Raw genomic sequence first — 13,492 nt, 5'->3', positions numbered from 1 at the left:
GAAAGAAGGGACTGTGTCGTGAAAAAGGAATAGAGTCACTTGTTGCATAGTAACGGATAGGCACAGTTAAAAATGTGGAATGCGTAAAATTCCATCAGGTCTAGCTGGGATCTCATTGCCATATCCAAGTACACTCTACATAGGGGACTGGAACATGGAAGCTTTGGCGCTATTGCTATTAGTGATTATTATTGTCATTAACTTACTGTACTAATTGGGGCAATCTGTTCTAAAGATAAATATCACATTCTGCAAGTGTAGACTTTCATTACTTAAGTTATGCTGCTCCTTGGAACTTTGTCTGTAGGCGCTGAACATTAATTATTCTCGGATTTTCATACATGTCACAGATATCAGGTTTCAGATGCCTAAGACTTCCAAAGCTGAAGCTGGAAATTCATTCACCCAACAATGAAAGGGATTATGCCACACAGTATGTTTTTCCCTTAGGGTAAACCTTTGAAAATGGACATCTTAAAAATTAAAAATTAACAAAAGAATGAGTGAAATATTTATAAAAAGTCCTTTCGACTTGTAAACCTCACAGCAAGTAGCTTTGCTTTGCTCTTGTGTAAATACATTTTTTGGGCTGATGCTGCTTTTTTTTTAAAGTAAACTGCTACTTTTAGACTCTTTATTCTAGTTTAGCAGAAACTGTGCTGACAAACAGCTTCCTTCATTGCTACTGAAAAGGAGGTCATTAAAGCTCATACATACTTCCTGAAACACTATATGGCATCCCTGGAAATGGAGACAAGTTAAATAGCCTCCCTCTAATTTCTGGAAAAAATGGTTGTAATTTATTTACCTAAAATATATATTTTTTAAAATGTATGTTTTGGAAAAAAATTTAAAAAATAAATAGCGTACTGTACAGCATATATATACAGTATATGCTTATAAAAGCAAAAGTTGATATACTTTGACTGATTCTGTATTAAAAACAAAAACATTTAAAGCACAATATTTTTGCTATTAAGACTCCATCTTCTGGGACCACATATCTAGTGGGAAAGAAGCACAAAAGGACATAAAAAGGAGTTGGGGCTTCCAGCCAGATTCAGTGTTTAATTGTTAAGTTTGTGTTTAAATAAAGATGTATGTGTAAGACATAGAAATGTGCTCCTCTTGACTGCTGCTTGGTGTAATGACAACTAGGTCCTGGTAGGTCTTCTTTTGTATCAAATGGAGCAGAACAGGAGGAGTGACAAGATACTGGTAGTGACATCAGTTGGCATCAGACAGGACTTCCTCAGCGATGTTGCGGTGATGGAAACAAACGTTGTTATTGTAAATAGTGCAACTCATTCTCTAGTCTCCCCTGTGTTCTGTAAACATGATCCCCATTGTCATGTTTTGAATGCACTCAGAATAGTGAAAGGGTGTGAGGCCTTTTAAAAGTCCTACAAACTACGATATGGCCTCATCCCAGGCAGCCAGCTCCAAACCACCACAACCAGGCTTTGGCCTACCTATAAAGGCCCAAAATGAGGATGTGATTTAAAATGTTCAAAAACATCTTAAATACTCAAAAATACTGTTCAAGAGAGAAGAACAATAACAAACTTGACTTGGAAAGACAATTCCAAAGCAAAATATTTATAAATAAGAATATTTATTTTAAAGACAAGATATAAGAACAAAATGACGAAAGGCAAAAAGGGATTAGCCTAAAAGGCAGCTCCAGAGCAAACAAGTCCCAATATGCAGATCAAAAATAATCCCCAAAGCGGAAGCAAAATCCAGGAACCAGAAAAATCAATACTAAAAATAAAGAAACTCTTAAAATGTCAATGAACCACTGAAGGCTCTGCTACTAAACCTCAAAATTTATAGGCTGGGGGCAGTCAATCAGCCACATTGTCAGCCTGGTCCTGCCTCTTGGGGGTCCCACCCAAAAAACACAAGGAACATAGGAGAAAATAAAATATGTACAAATGAATCTAAGAAAAACGCTTTCTAATCAAAAAAGACAAGTGAAAACCACAAACATAATCAACACAAAAAGACAAAAAATATTAGAAAAATAACAAAATAATTAAATAAATAAAGAATAAATTTGAGCCTGGGCTGCAACCTTTTGAAGAAATGTCTGTTCAGCAAAGCCTAGAGGAGTAAAGAATTATTTTGTATTACCATTTGCTGTTACTTTGTGTTCTTTTATCAATCACTCTATTGCATGTTTAATTAATAAAAGAAATGCACTATTTTTTATATTTATGACTTTTTGTAATTATTGCAAGTGTGGTGATGCCACAAGGTTACTAAATGTGTGTACATATACAGTGGCACAGGAGTTAACACTGCCCTGTCCATGTTGGAGTTTGCACTTTCTTTGAATTGTTTTTGAGAGTTTTGGTTTCTTCACACACCCTAAAGAGTAGAAACACTAAACTGACCAAGCATGTGTGTGTGTTTGTGTGTGTGTGCTGTCAGGTAAATGGTACCAGGACAGGTAGAGAGGACAATCCAAAAAGACAGAGAAAGAAAAATTAAATCTAGTGAATAAAGCCTCATCATGATACTGTGGTTAAGCAGGAATTTGCAGGAGACATTATCCCCCATTCGTGTAAGGAGTGCCCTGAAAACAAATCAGCCAAGGGCTCTACATTAAAGAAGAGAGTGTGTGGCCCTATGATGAAGCCTACAGGTATTTCCCAAGGACAGTAGAAGGTAACAGGAAAGCCAAATGGGAAGGTTGTGTTTTTTTTTATTGACGGAAGAATATAAGTACATGCAAGTAAATGAAGGGCACTTGAGTCCACCAAGAAAGGCTAAAGAAAAAGAGAAACACAAAACTATTTGTCACATCAGGTGGTATATATAGACTATCATTTTCCCAATGTCCACATGTGATTTTTCTCCAATTTCCTCATTTCTTCTTCTCGATCCCAAAGATGTGGATGATAGATTAATTAAAAACTCTACATTTATCTTATGACTATTAGTGCGAGTATGTGCATGAGAGTATTATCTGCTGCACTGGCATCCTGAGTTGTTTCCTGCTCCAGCTACCGGTGAATTATTGAAGAAGTAAGTGTGTATTGTAAATTGAACGGAAGAGACATTTTCTCTTAAGAAATAAACTGTAACTAGTGGACTGCTATCAGAACATACAGTAAATATTATCATCTAAAGACAGACTTTTGAATAGAAGCAATTTTTCAACAAACCTTTACATTTATTTCTCCTTAAATAATTTCTTTTTGTTCTATTTATAATGACTTAGAACTGTTTATATCAAATACTGTAATGATTAATGCAATCAGTGTGGAATTGAACCAGAGGCTAACTTTGCACTGTCATGTAAAAAGCAGGAACACTCCTTGGATGTGATTGACAGTCAATTACAGGGCATACAAAAGTAAAGCCTCACACAAATGCTCATGCCAAGGCAAATGAGAGACATCATTTGGCAAAACAACATGTCTTTGGGAAATATCCAAAGTCTTAGTAAGAAACCCTAATGTAAAGTTGGAGAATGTCCCAGATTCACAGGAAAGGCCTAAATAATAAACAAAATAAACTATTCTTGACATCGATATGATAAGCAGAGGCCATAAAATCCCCATGAGATATGCTATAGTAAATGTTATTTGAATAAAATATATGTCAAAGAATATTGATATATACAGTGAATTCAGAAAGTACTTACACATCCTCACTTTCCACATACTTCATTCTGTTATAGATTTTGTATTAAATGGTTCAATTTGACATTTTTGCCCATCAATCTACACTCAATTACAATATGAAAACATGTTTTCAGAAAGATTTGCAAATTAATTACAAATCAAAAATTGAAATTTCTCATTCACATAAGTATTACGATTCTTACTTTAGTATTTTGTAATAGTCCTTTTGGCAGCAATTACAGCTTCAAGGGCAAGTCTTTACAAGCTTTGCACACCTATGTTTGGGCTGTTTATCCCATTCTTCCTGGCATATCCTCTCAAGCTCTGTTAGATGAGATGGAAAGCTTCTGAAATCTACCATCTTCAGGTCTCTCCACAGATGTCCTGTGGGGCTTAAGTCTAGGCTTTAGCTTGGACCACCCAAGGACAGTCAAGAGACTTGTCCCAAAGCCACTTTATTGTTGCCTTGGCTGTATGCTTCGGGTTATTGTTGTGGTAAAAGATGAACCACTGCTCCAGTCTGAAGTTTGTTTGCATGCTGCAGCAGGTTTTCTTCAAGAACCTCTCTGTGTTTGGCTGCATTTATCCTTACATCAATTCCCTGTCCCTACTGCTGAGTAGCACCTCCATGGCACGCTGCTGTCACCACCATTCTTCACTGTGGGAATGGTAACAGGCAGGTGATGAGCAGTGCCTGGTCTTTGGTGGAACTAATGCTTGGTGTTCTGCCTGAAGAGTTCAATTTTTGTCTCATCAGACCAGATTATTTTTTTCTTAATCCTGTCAGGTCCATTAAATACTGTTTGGGAAACTGCAAGTGGGTTATCATATGCCTTTTACTCAAGAGTGGCTTCTGAGATTGCCATCCTTCTGACAGGCTCTCTTATCTCAGCAGAGGACTTCTGAAGGTCTGTTAGAGAGTGACCAATGGGTTCTTAGTTACCTCCCTGAGGTTTCAAACTTCTTCCATTTCACAATTATTGGGGCCACTGTGCTCCTGGGAACATTTCAAAGTTTTAGAAATGGTGCTATTGCCTTGCTGTGATCTACGCCTCACCAGAATTTTATCACAGAGGTCTTCATAGAGTTTCTTGGACTTCATGGCTTGTTTTTTGTCTTGACATGCAGTGAAAATTGTGGGACCTCATATACACAGATGTGTGCCTTTCCAAACTCTTTCCAGTCAATTCAGTCTGCCATGGGTGGACTCCAGTCAAGTTCTGGACACATCTCAAGGATAATAAAAGCAAACAGAATGCACCTGACCACAATGTGGAGTACCCCGGAAAAGGGTCAGAATATTTATAGAAATGTGAGATTTCAGCTTTTGATTTTTAATAAATGTGCAAACATTTCTAACAGTATGTTTTCACTTTGTCATTATAGGCTATTGATGTATAGAAAAAAATGGAAACACATCCATTTAAAATTAAACCAACAAAACAATAAAGTGTGTAGAATGTGAATGAGTCTGAATACATTCTGGATCCATTGTGTATGTATAACTTATTGTATATATAATAGTGGTTAAATGTGTTAGAACACCCCGATTCTTCCAGTTTTTATTAAAAACTAAGCAGGTCAAGTCTTGCAAATAATCTGAAATTATACAAAAGTAATCAGTAAACTGTCAGACTTTAAAAAAAGTTTAGGTTACCAGGAACTGAAAAAAATAACAACTTTGTGTTGTACAGAAAGGCAATGTAGGAAGTAGTATACTGTACTGCTATCATAACAGCAAGAAAAATGCAATTAATAAAGGAAGACAGACAGACTTTTATAACCTTTAAAAGTGTGGGGCTTTCCTTTACAGAAATGGCAACAAAAACCAAGGTGTCAGTGAATGCATTTTCTTCAAAAGGAACCTGGAAACTGAAGGAAACTCTGACATGAACAGGTCTGGCATACACCATTATGGCAGTAACATACTACTTCCTGCAGTGCAATATTGTGCAAATAATGCTTTGGAGAGTTTATCCCAAATCTGCTTTAATACAGACAAAGAGTTTATAAGTAATCAACCAATTACATTATCTTTCAGTTTTTGGTAACCTAAACATTTTTTTTAACTCTAGCAGTTTCAGGTTATGCAATGTACTTGAACTGCTTAAATTTCAATAAAAACTGTTAACACTAGAGGTATAGTATAATTAAAAAAATAAATTAATTAATATATATATATATATATATATATAAATATATATATATATTTGTATATACAGTACAGTATATATATATATATATATATATATATATATATATATATATATATATATATATATATATATATATATATATTGCCACACATGTGTGCATGGGAGGCAGCTAAAGAGCTTGAGTAAGGCCAATTCCGAGTCAGACCGGGATGTGGCAGACTGCACTAATTCTTTTTTTTTTTCTCGCTTTCCTGCAGACCATTCACGGGAGATTCCACCTGGCCCTGTTGAAGTCACTTCCGGGTCCAAGCCTATGAAGGAAGACCTTGTCGGCTCCGGCCCCTTTGATGTCATGTCCAGGCTCGTGCCTATGACTGAAGACCCTTATGAGCCATCTGACTTCACTTTCTGTCTTTCCCTTTAAAAGCCTCCACCTTTTCCCTATTCCCTCAGTTCTGTTTTGGACTCTGGACAGGAACTGCAACGTACCTAGGTGGGAGCTTACCGTGGCCGAGTTTTCAGGTGGGGAGGGTGTCCCATGGCTCCGCTCCTGGCACGCTTAGCTGGGCGACCTAGGCAGGCCAGGGAGTGTGCGAGAGGGGCTCACAGGATTGGGCTGTTCCAGTTGCAGGAGGCAAAAGGGGCTTATTATGCTTTCTCCGAAAAGAGTGCCCACCTCCCTGTGAAAACAGAGCCCCGATTTCCACCTAGGGGTGCCCCAGACTGGCAGGTGTCTAAAATGAGAAAGTGGAGGTTCGACCCAGGGCGGCCAACCCACAAACATTGTCTTCCCGAGGCAAAAAGAGCTCAAGTGGAGCTTGAGATCACGCACATGCTGGAACTAGGAGTAATTGAGGAAAGTCATAGTCCCTGGTCCAGTCTCATTGTATTGGTCGCTATGCCTGATGGGAGTTGGAGGTTTTGCAACGACTTCCGTCGATTTAATCAAGTCTCCCAATTTGATGCTTATCCAATGCCATGAGTGCACGATCTCCTTGAGAGGCTTGGACAAGCTCAATATTTGGCCACACTAGACATGATAAAGGGGTACTGGCAGGTTCCTTTAACGGACTCTGCGAAGGTTAAGACCGTGTTTAGCACCCCTAGCGGACACTGGCAGTATTGTGTCCTTCCATTTGGGTTACACGGGGCTCCGGCAACCTTCCAGTGTCTGGTGGACAAAGTGCTCAGGCCTCATAACTCATACCGTGCTGCCTACCTGGATGACATGGTCATCTATTCCAGCACATGGACGGAACACCTACAGCAGGTAAAAGCGGTATTGCGGACACTTGGTGAGGCCGGGCTTCGGATTAATCCCAAGAAATGTTTCTTTGTATTGAGCAAAGCCAAGTATTTAGGCTACCTGGTGGGTCGAGGTACCGTGAAGCCACAGTGCTCCAAAGTGGATGCCAATTTGAAATGGCCCGTCCGCAAACCAAGCGGCAGGTCCAAGCCTTTCTCAGGTTAGCTGGGTACTACCGCCGGTTTGTGCACCGGTTCTCAGAGAAAGTGGCGCCCTTGACTGATTTGACAAAGAAGAGGGCCCCAAACATTGTGGTATGGACTGAAAAGAAAAGGTGCTGCATTTAGTTACTTGAAGCAGGCCCTTACGTCCGCACCTATTTTGAAAGCACCTAACTTTTCTTTACCTTTCATCCTCCAGACAGGCGCTTTGGACACAGGCCTGGGGGCCGTGCTCAGCCAAAATGTTGATGGTGTGGAACACCCCATCATGTTCCTGAGCCGGAAACTGTTGGAATGAGAGACCAGGTATGCAGCGGTGGAGAGGGAGACTTTGGCGATTAAATGGGCGATTACGCAGCTGAGGTATCACCTGTTAGGCTGGGAATTCACTCTTGTTATGGACCATGCACCTTTACAGTGGATGCCCCTACACATGGAGTTGAATCCACAGGTCACCCAGTGGTTTCTTGACCTACAGCGGTACAAGTTTTCGATTGTTCATCATCGGGGCTCTCTCCATGCCAACGCAGATGCTCTTTCTTGGGTTCACAACCTCTTGATCAGGGTCGCCCGACCTGATGAGTCTGGGCTGAGGGGGGGGGCCTTGTCACACACATGCGCATGGGAGGCAGCTAAAGGGCTTGAGCAAGGGCAATTCCAAGTCAGACCGGGATGTGGCAGATTCTTTTTCTCGCTTTCCTGCAGATCATCCACATGGAAACATTCAACAGGGAAAATGTACAGGAAAATATACAAACTCCACACAGAGAGTGATTAAGCCAGGATTCTCTTCCAGGTCTTTTCACCAGTGAAGCAGTAGCACTAACCACTGTGGTACCATGATGCCCTTCACTAAATGAGTATCCCACAGTAGGGTAGCTTATTGTAATATAAACTAAAAGAACAAACAAATGTTGCCCTGTTTGTGAAAATTAAATAATGTGTAAATATGAAAGGTAATTTCAGTGCTTTGATTCACCCATTCAATTTCTAAACTGGTTTACTCCAGTTCTGGCCCACAAAGAGCCAGTGCCCATCCAAGATGCAATGAGTACAAGGCAGAAAAAAAGAATGAAGCAAAGAAGAGCCACATGAGGTGGGTGGTGGGGTTTGGGAGTATAACAAGACACACCGGCCAGTAAACATAACTGGATCTGAGAGGTTATAAAGTTGCATGTGGTGCCACCATGCTGTTTTTTTTTAAATGTCTGCATAATGTGATTTTGCTATCTAAGGGTTATTTTTTTAATTAACTCACAATGCATGCAGCTTGCTTGTCTCAGACTTGTTTCTAAAATAAGCCTTGTTGCCATCTTCAGATAATTCTGAGTCACCTCTCTTAGACATTCTTGTAAGATCCCCTAATGAATGATTCCATATTAAATAACAGGATGAATAGTTCTTTGAAAATTTCTGGTTAAACACTGTGGAAGAAAAAGGCTAACAAGGCGCAGTTTGGGAATTCATTCCTGTCAGCTTTAGGGAATTTGACAGGTTTCTACTGCCAGCACAGCCCTTCTCAAGTTACACAAGTGGGCGGTGTAGCATTACACTGAAGGCACCACAGCGAGTCACGCTGTTCAGGTGTGACTGCAGGACAAACCACAGTCAAAAATAGAATTGAGTGGAACAGCACTATGTTTACTCCATGAGGCTGACCTCATGCACAATACACTTGCCTTCACCTTCTCATCCTTTTCATAATTAAAGTTGTGCTCCTATCCCCAGCATCCCAAAATGAATTAACTATAACCTTTTTTTTAGTTGACTTCCTTGAGTTGGCAGAGGTGAGACACAAACCCACAATGCAGCAATTAAAGTCCATCACTTCCATTGCTCAGTTAAGATCTCCACTAGCAAGCTGCAGATCTGGTTCTCATACCTTGTGACATGACTTTCCTGGCCAAAGACTGTCTCAGGTAGCCTCATTGCATGTGCTGCTTGATATAGCAGTACAAGGGGGGCTCCGCCCCCTGCTCGCTTCGCTTGCCTACCCCCGGCGTTGGGTATAAATACATTAGTCAAGCTCGTTCGTCTTGGACCCGTGCCCGCTTTGCTTGCGGCATTTCAGACGCGCATTGTAGGCGCCTGCGGTCATTGATTTTATCCAGCCGGGCTCGTGTTTGTATATCCGTCAGTCGAGCTCGTTCGTTTTGAACCCGTGCCTGCTTTGCTTCCGCAGTTTCAGACGCGCGTTGTAGGTGCCTGCGTTCATTGTTCTTATCTAGGTGGGCTCGTGTTTGTATCGTTGAGCTGTATTGTGTTTGAATTCGGTGTAAAGCGTTCAGTGGTTTGTACAATCTTAAGCAGCACATTATTCCTAACTTCACCTCGCAGTGGTGCCACTCACAATATGGTGGTGACGCCTGCGCCTGCCATAGTAGCGCCACTCACAATATGGCGGTGATGCCTGCGCCTTGCGTACTATCATTGTGGACCTGTGGGGCCGCCGTAGCCTCTTCTGTTTGAATCTGGGCTGCAGTGCAGAATCCTCTTTTTTGTATGGCTGTGTCGTTAGTCATTAGCTATGGGCGCATTGTTGCTTCATTTCTCCTTCACGTCAGTTGAGCTCTTTCATTTTTGGGCCGTGACTCCTTCGTTTGCGGTGGATACGACTTCGCGTGCGGTTTATGAGACGCGCGCTGTACGCGCCTGCGCAGTATGTCTCATGGTCCCATTGCCGTGTACCTGCGTCCATGCCATCCAGTTTACCATTCTCTGTTAGTAATATAGATGGTGACAGTAGTTAGCACTGGTGTCTCAAAGCTTCACAGACCAAAATGGAATCAACTCTGAAGAGAGCGCCAGCTCTTTGTATGGCACACTTCCACACTCACTCACTTAAATGGAAAAAATTTACACTCTCAAGTCAATCCAAGCTACACAGCTTCAGGATGTGAGAGGAAAACTGGAACCTATCCTAACAGCATTAATTGCAAGGCAGGAACCAAAACTGGGTGGCACTCCAGTCTGTCACAGAGGGCTGTGGAGTCTGTAGATAAATCCTTCGACTCCGACTCCTTAGTTTCCTGTACTTCTGACTCCGACTCCCCAGTATTTGATAAGCTAATGTATTTTCCATGTTGATTGAAGGAAGGCGACATACACATCATTTAACCACAGAACTACTGGCTAGGAAACTGACTCTGTACCGTATTGGCCAGTTTAAATAAAAGACAAGAACCCCTGAACACACATCAGGCCATAGCACACACCTCCACCTACATCTTTACACTTATTTACACTCAAATTAACTTGTTAAACACATTATATCTGAAATAAAATGAAAACACTTTTTGTAATGTACCATAATCCAGATTACAATATGTGAATGTCTGGTTATAAAATAGTTCAGCTGAACTTCACACTAGTAGTAACACAACTATGCAATGAGCTTTATTCTTACATCAGAGAAGTACTTAATTATGGCTATTGTTTGTGAAATGGGACATTTGAACTTACTGTATTTTTTTTCATTACAATTTAAATTTATTAGGAGTTGGAGTCGGTATATTTTTGCCGACTCCGACCCCGACTCCAGGTACCCAAAATTGTCTCTGACTCCACAGCCCTTCTATCACATGACATATTTAAACACACATCCACATTTTTAACTTTTAGCCAATTTATACTCACTAATTAACCTAACTTTGATATTTTTAGAGGTTTGAGTGGAAAACTGAAAGAACCACTCAAAAACTGTAAGAACATCAGCTCTAACCACTGCACTAGAGACACTCAAATCATACTAAAGTAACTGGCAACTCTAAATTAGTTTTGAATGATGTGAATGAAAAGACAAACAAAGATAAAGATTTGGGGCACCCTTGAACAAACCCTGTATAATGGAAGAAAAACAACAAACACTATATTAACGTGTAATCTGAGAAATGTCTGCACAGACACAAGTCTACAACTAGACTGAAGACAAGATGGCAGTGGAGCCTATTAAGTGGCATGCAAGGTGGAAGAGTCAGTCTCAGGAACCCAAAAATGATGCCATTTGTCTTTCCATTGCCAGTTGTCAGGTCTGCGGGATAAAAGACAGGAGATGCATCATGCAATAGCACCAACCTTTGACTCAATGTGGAATTACAATTAAACGAGCCATGAAGTTGATGCCCAAGCATATGTGTGTGACAATGTATTATATGAATGTGTCATGTAATAAATGACCAACACTTTGTTTGTGCTGGTATAGGCTCTGGCTCCTGAACCCACTTGCTCCTGTAATGGAATGTGCTCAGAAAATGTGAGGATGCATGAAATTGTTCTGTTCTTCAAATTTCTTATTCAGCAAATGATTATCTGCAGTACTGTAGGTACTGGACACCTATTAGTTTTGTTTTTGTTTGTTTTGTTTTTTTAACTATAGTAAAGTTTTGTAAAGTATCAAAGTGCATTTTCTTCATAATTGAATAGCGAAAGACAAAGAAAATTCATGTACTAGAAAGCATTGTAAAAAAATTAAAAATCCTGAAGCAATCATGTAGAGTGACACTAAGACTGCAGAGATGAATCACTACAAGCACTGCTCTTTGTGTACAACCAATGCTCTTTTGAGACAAAAGTCTCCAAAATTAAACCATAAGTTCAGTTCTGCTGAAACTTTGTAAAATTAACCCTGAGAATGTCTCTATAAAAAGTACTCTAAGGGGTGGGTGATTTTTTAAAGATTGTGTGAGTCTGCTCTTCAACGGTTACTGCCTTGTGCTTTATAGTGCTGTGGTGGGCTATAGTAAAACCTGAACTGGATAAAATTGGTTTGCTAATGGACTGATTATGGATTTCTTAAAAAAATGCACACCGCATTAATACATAATATCTACATCAATAATCATTACATAATAATATGTAAAGATGAAGGTAAAAAATATTTACTAAAAAAATGAGGTACTACTTTCATAAAATAATTTGAAATTTGGTCAAAAAATAGGTGACCTTTGTCACAGCAATTTATGACAGTGTAATAGGACTTATCATGTGTCAGACTCACTTTAATGACTTTTCACCAGTCAGTCCTAAACAAATTAGAATTGGAATTTGACCTGGAATTGAGTATTTAACAGATGTAATAAACTTTTAGAGTGTGTGAGTATTTAAAAATTTAAAAATCATACAGATTTCCAGATAACCAAGAACTGCAGACAATTATATTTATGTATAGCCAATGGTGTTGTAATTCAATTTTTCTTACATCTGAAAATACTTCTTCTAATATATTATACATAATTTCACTGTATTTCCTATAATGTAAAAAAACAGCTTAATTAAAGTAATAAAGCAATTTGGGCAATCAGGGATTCTTAATGAATCCCTTCGTGAAATGTAGCTTGGAATTAAGATTTTAAAGTTGTGTCATAATTAACACTGACATTTATTGCCATGTTTGTATTTTAAAGTAAATACAATTTTTTACAACTTTTGCTTTCAATAGAAATAACACTTGGAAACCTAACACTTTGGAAACAAAGTATAACAATTAAACTGAATTTAAACTGATTTTGCCAACTCTCACAAAGAAATTGAAGTTAAACATGATTGTAGTGTGCTAGAATGTTTTAAAGTAATAATGCATTTTTGATACAAGTGAATTCTGAAAGTGTTGGGTTCCAACTGCTGTGCTTTGTGATCTTTGCCTGTCCTTAATCATCACTTTAACTGGCACTTTACAAGACACAACAGCTGCAGGTTTCTGTTGAAGCCAATCTTTTAAATCAGAAAATAATTCCTGCCTGTCTCTATCCCCCAGTTTAAATAAATGACCAAGGTTTATGTGTACAATATGTGTGAAACAGGCTAAAATTCTGGTTTGGCACATGTGTATTTGCCATGCCTCAACCATGGACAAACCTACTTCCAACCTCTTGGTCACACCCAAGTTTGACTCAGGCCAAGCATCCTGTCTACAATCTTGTCCTTCACCTTCAGTTGAAATCAAATGTAAATCACCTTTATTAGACTTTTGAGAGATTATTTATTATATTTATTAATTTAATTTATTCAGCTTTATTCCTTTACAAACATGGTTTTTGCTTTCACACTATTTCTAATGTCATTCACTATCAAATCTAAGACAAAATCTAGCCATTCATCCATCTATTTTCTAACTTGCTTCGCCATTTCAGGGTCACTCAGAGTAGGTGCACGTTTCGGTAAAATACCCTAGGTAAGTTGCCAATCCATCTTAGAGTATATTTCCACAAACATTTGCACTTATTTAAAGAAAGATGG

The sequence above is a fragment of the Erpetoichthys calabaricus genome, chromosome 2 (genome assembly GCF_900747795.2).
Source record: "Erpetoichthys calabaricus chromosome 2, fErpCal1.3, whole genome shotgun sequence".
NCBI lineage: Eukaryota > Metazoa > Chordata > Cladistia > Polypteriformes > Polypteridae > Erpetoichthys > Erpetoichthys calabaricus.
Note: the sequence above shows the minus strand (reverse complement) of the source record.